The 5,808-nt window shown below is 34.3% G+C and overlaps 1 protein-coding gene across 4 annotated transcripts in view; it reads right to left on the reverse strand.

Annotated features, from left to right (window-relative positions):
• LOC109394144 (uncharacterized) overlaps positions 1–5,808 on the reverse strand; it is a 37,615-nt gene that overhangs the window by 8,232 nt on the left and 23,575 nt on the right. For 3 of the 4 annotated variants that reach the window (XR_002126394.1, XR_002126396.1, XR_002126393.1), the window contains 3 exons: positions 2,038–2,159; positions 1,425–1,577; positions 105–1,054 (listed from right to left, as the gene is read on the reverse strand). The gene's annotated coding sequence lies outside the window, so the exon portion shown is untranslated. Of the gene's footprint in view, positions 1–104; positions 1,055–1,424; positions 1,578–2,037; positions 2,160–5,808 lie in introns of those variants that run through there. The other variant, XR_002126395.1, reaches the window with a different exon arrangement.

The raw sequence follows: 5,808 nt of genomic DNA on the forward strand, positions 1-5,808 counted from the left end.
AGACTGAAGAACAAAACGACAGCAACTTGTCTGTCCCCCTTCCCCCAATTCCCCAGCACTGTTCCCATCCCCCCAATTCACCAATAAAAATCTTAAAAAAAAAAAAATGGTAACTATCTGGATAAATACAAAATATTATTTTATTTTCCACATAGTTTCCTTAAAATAAGAATGATTATAGTAAAAATTAAAGCATTGTCTTGTGGGGGTTATAATGTATGTAGATGTAATATTTGTGATGATTATAAAGGATTTGGGTGCTTATGATTGTAGTATGTATTCCTATGTATATTTTGTGTGAAGTTACACAATATGCATTCTAGGTACACTGTGAATAAATAAGAATGTATATTTTAATTGCTAAACACTTAAAATATGCAAAGAGGCATAACCAATAAATTAAAATATATTTTTAAAGATATTTTAATAATCCAAAGGGAGTCAGAAATCATTAACAGTAGAACAAAAAGAAGGAAGAGACAAAGTGAAAACAAATAATAAAATGGTAGACACAAATCCAACCATATCAATAATTGCATTAACTTTTAATGGCATAAACTTTCCAATAAAAAAAGCAAAAATTGTCAGAATGGATAAAAAGTATGATCCAACTATATGTTGTCGATGAGAGACATACTTTAAATATAAAGACAGATTGAAAATAAATGGCTGGAAAACGGTGTGCCATGCAAATAGTAAACATGAGTCTGGGGTGGATAAATTATTAACAAATAAATAAATGATGTAGTATGTTAGAAGACAATAAACTGTGCAAATCTAAAGAAAAGTCGAGCAAAGTAGGGCCATCAGGAGTATGCAGGGGTTATAATTTCAATGGATTGGTCAAGGTTGACCTCATTGAAAAGGTGACATTTAATTAACACCCAAGGAAGCTTTACCTGGTCAAGTAATAAGCAATCGAGCTCAGTCTGGTAACCAAGTTAAGAGTGCTAACACTGCTACTGGTAGTGATGGTAATGAGATGACTGACCTCCAGGTCACTCCTCAGTCAGTGTATAATTAATTCTGTTTCTTGTATCATTCAGGTTTAAATCTATAAAAATTTAAGAAAGAAAACTAGTTAAGTGGAAAATAGGTGGATGTTTTTATAATCTTGGAGTAGATAAGATTTTCATACAAAAACACAAAGAAAAACCAAAACCATTTGAACAAAGTCAAAAGGAAAAAGCAAATGAGAAAAAATGTAATGCATATGAAAAGGGTTTCCCTCTCATCATATAGAGAGCCTCATAAATCATTTTTTTAAAAATCAAGGCAAATATTCCAAAAGAAAAATGAGCAAATCATGTCTCCAGTCTAGAACCATTGGAGAACAAGGATAGTAGTAAGAGTGAACTATTTGCTAAATGCTAGACTTGTCACTAGTTTTAACTTTGACATAATTTTTAGCACCCTCTTTTTACCTTTTATGTGTCACACAAAGTTCCACGGGACAGTAAGCAAAACAGACATCAAACCAGGGGCCATCAAGGTGGAGTAAACCAGGGGCCATTAAGGTGGAGTAAGATTTGATGGTTTTCTTTTTGATATATGTGTCTGAATCTTCATTCCAAAATCTAGGAAGAAAGTACAACCAATGAGGCTAGTCCCTATTTACAAGAACGTACAGAAAAACTCTTGGAAACTAGAAAGACTGATGCTCAGAGACACATCAAAGAGATCTAAATGTGCAATATAAAACTCTTCCTGATATACTATAAAATATATTTTAAAATCTATTAGTGGTTCCTACAGAAATTATAGCATTGTTTCAGTCGAGTCCTTGAGGTAAAGTTAACTCTGAAGAACAGAGAAAGTGGTCACTAGAACTGTTATTACCCAGGATAATTTGGGAGATGGTGTTCTTGTTGGATTGTCAAATTAGGGCGCAGAGCCTAGCGGCATTTGGGATTAAATTGCCATAGACTTCATGATTGCAAACTGCCAAACAGACAATGACCTTGCATGGGCTGCAATGTTCTCAGTGTATCTGTTTCAGGCAGGATAGACTTGGCTATGCTAGAATAACAAACAGACCTTGGAATCTCTGTTTATTTTTCATTCAAGTCACAGTCCAGTGGAGGTCAGTCAGCTCTCCTGAGCAGTTGCCCTCCAAGTAGTGACTCAGGGACCAAGGATACTTTCATCTTTTAGTACATCTGAATAAAAAAATGTACAAGGTTAACACTGAAGGAGAATACAGGGATAGAAAATTGTATAGTACTGTTTTAAGTGCTGGGTCTAAAAGTGTTTTACATTATTTCTGCTTACATTTCATTGACTTTAACTAAGCTGTATGATTTCCAATCTAATTTTAAGGGAGAAAAACATGTTCAATTGTTTTATGTTCCAAGGAAGAGAAAATGGTATGTTGAACAATATAACAGAGTCTCAGCCACAGCTCAAATTCTGGTCAACAAAATATGTCTCATTCTTCCTATCATATATCAAAAATCTCACATGTACCCCTCCCTTCCCCAAAGAAAATAATCCAATGTGTCTTCCTGTATTGCATCCATCTCAGGATCCAGGATCTCTGTACTGTCCATCAGGTCTATATACCAGGTCTGACAATTAAGTTTGCAAACTTGCTGCAACGATGTTGCTAACTTTTTTTGATATTAGAGGGATTATTCATTATGAATTTGTACCAACTGGACAAACAGTTAACCAGTTTTACTATTTGGAAGTGCTTAAAAGGCTGCATGAAAAAGTTAGACCACATGAACTTTTCACCAATAATTCATGGCTCTTGCATCATGACAATGCACCAACTCACACGGCACTGTCTGTGAGGGAGTTTTTAGCCAGTAAACAAATAACTGTATTGGAACACCCTCCCTACTCACCTGATCTGGCCCNGCTCTCTGACTTATTTCACTTAGCATAATACCCTATGGCCCATCCATGTTGTCGCAAATGGTAAGGCTTCTTTTTTGTGTGTGTAGCTGAGTAATATTCCATTGTATATATGTACCACAATTTCTTTTTCCTATGGGCATTTCAGTTGCTTCCATATCTTGGCTATTGTAAACAGCGCTGCAGTGAACATAGTGGTACATATATCTTTTCAAATTAGTCTTTTGAATTGCTTTGAATAAATACCCAGAGGTGGAATTGCTAGGTCATATTTTTAATTTTTTGAGGAAACTCCGAAGTGTTTTCCATAGTGGCTGCACCATTTTGCAATCCCACTAATAGTGCATGAGGGTTGCCTTTTCTCCACATCCTTGCCAACACTTGTTTTTTTATATATTGATGATAGCCATTTTGACAGGTATGAGGTGATACCTCATTGTGTTTTTAATTTGCATTTCTCTGATGATTAGTGATGTTGAGCATCTTTTTATATGTCTGTTGGTCATCTGTATGTCCTCTTTGGAGAAATGTCTATTCAGGTCCTCTGCCCATTTTTTAATTGGGTTGTTTGGGGGTTTTTTGGCATTAAGTTATATGAGTTCTTTATAAAATTTGTATATTAAGCCCTTATCAGATGTATCACTGGCAAATATCTTCTCCCATTCAGTAGAATCCCTTTTTGTTTTGTTGATGGTTTCCTTTGTTGTGCAAAAACATTTTAGTTTGATGTAGTCCCATTTGTTTATTTATTTCTTTCGTTTCCCTTGCCCAAGGAGATATATTAGAACAAATATTACTAAAGGCAGTATGAGTTTATTGCCTCTGTTCACTTCTAGGAGTGTTATGGGTTTTGGTCTTACATTTGAATCTTTAATTCATTTTGAATTTATTCTTGTACATGGTGTGAGAAGGTGGTCTAATTTCATTTTTTTTGCATGCATGCATGCATGCATGCAATTGTCCAGTTTTCCCAGCACCATTCATCAAATAGACTATCTTTACCCCAAAGTAAATTCTTGCTTCCTTTGTTATAGATTAAATGACCATATAGGCATGGATTTATTTCTGGACTCTCTATTCTGTTCCATTGATCTGTGTCTGTCTTCATGTCAATATCATACTGTTTTGATTACTATGACCTTGTAGTATAGTTTGATATCAGGTAGTGTGATATCTCCAACTCTGTTCTTCCTTCTCAAGATTGCTGTGACTATTCAGGGACTTTTTAGTTCCAGATGAATTTTAGGATTATTTGTTCTAGTTCATTTTAACTCTATTAATTCTTCCTATCCTTGAGCATGGCGTATGCTTCCATTTATTTGTATCTTCTTCAATTTCTTTCGTCAATGTCTTATAATTTCCTGAGTATAGGTCTTTTACTTCCTTGGTTAAATCTATTCCTAGGTCATATTTTTTATGTAATTGTAAAATGGATTGTTTTCTTAATTTCTCTTTCTGATAGTTAATTATTGGTGTATTAAAATGCAACTGATTTTTTAATATTAATTTTGTATTCTGTTACTTTACTAAATTCATTTATCAGTTCTAATAGTTTTTTGGTGGAATCTTTGGGTTTCTTATATATAGTATCATATCATCTACAAATAATGACATTGAGTCTGTATGAGGGCCTTTTAAGTAGATGTCTGTATTTCCATCAGCCTTCTTTCTCATTGTGATGGATGGACTTCTCACTGATTTTCACAGCCAGATGTTGTGGTGACTCCTCTTCCTGGCCCTGGACCTCTGAGCTAGGGAACCCACTGTGGGGCTTGGACCCTCACTCTTCAGGGAGTTGTCTGCTGCTTAGATATCCCTCCAGACACTCAACCACTACCTGTGGGTGTGGGGTCAGCCCATTTTGTATCTCCACCCCTCCTACCAGTCTCAATGTGGCCTCTTTATGTCATTAGTTACAGGAGTTCCATTCGGCTAGTCTTCAGATGGTTCTGGAGATTGATGTTCTATAATTTGGTTGTAATTTTAATGCAATCATGGGAGGTGGCAGGCACAGCATTTACTTATCTTGCTGTCTTTTCCTATTCATCTTCCTTAAATGTATGTATAGCTCACATTTATTTCAATGTTTAATATAAGAAGTGTTTTAGGTCTTTATTTAAAAGTTTGGGGATGCTTTTGTGACCAGAAATATGCAGCAGGAACTAACTCGTTTATGTCATTTTGCATATGGTAAAATTAGTTTTGTTATATGTTATTTTGCTTGGAAATTACATGTTATTTCCAACAAGATATTCATGACATTAAGGGAGTCTTACTGTATATATAATTCCCAATGCAAGTTAATGTGTATTTATGACATGGGTATATGTTCATAAAGATACATATTATTTTTCATCTTTAAATGTATATATAAATGGTACCATGGTAAATATATCCATCTGTCTCTTTAATTTAATATATATCTCATTTTTCCATGGTTAAACATGTATCTAGTTCATTCATTTGAGCTGCTTTATAATATTTCTTTATATAAACTTACTGCATTTTTATAGACTCATGTTTATGAGCTTACAGGTTACTATAATCTATTGCAGATATTTACATACATTTTTATATTTGTTTCTGTATGCATAAGTGCTAGGATTTTTCTATGGTACAGTCCTAGTAGAATTGCTGGGATTTAAAATATGCACATTTTCATCTTTACTAGATATTGAAAATTACTGTCCAATAGTGACTAATTTACGCGCCCACTAACAGTGTGTGAGAATTTCAATTTTTCTATGTTTGCCAATGCTTGGTACCTTTGGAATTTAATTTTTGCCAATCTGATGAGTGGATGGATTTCACACCTTTAAATTTGTATTTTCCTGAATTCCAGTGATGTACATTTCTCCAATGTTTATTATGCATTTTTCATCTAGTAATTGCCTTTTGTACACTTTCCCCATGTTATACTAGGTTCTTTGTTTTTTGCCTTCTTGATTT

The sequence above is a fragment of the Hipposideros armiger genome, unplaced genomic scaffold (assembly GCF_001890085.2).
Source record: "Hipposideros armiger isolate ML-2016 unplaced genomic scaffold, ASM189008v1 scaffold_412, whole genome shotgun sequence".
NCBI classification, from domain to species: Eukaryota; Metazoa; Chordata; class Mammalia; order Chiroptera; family Hipposideridae; genus Hipposideros; species Hipposideros armiger.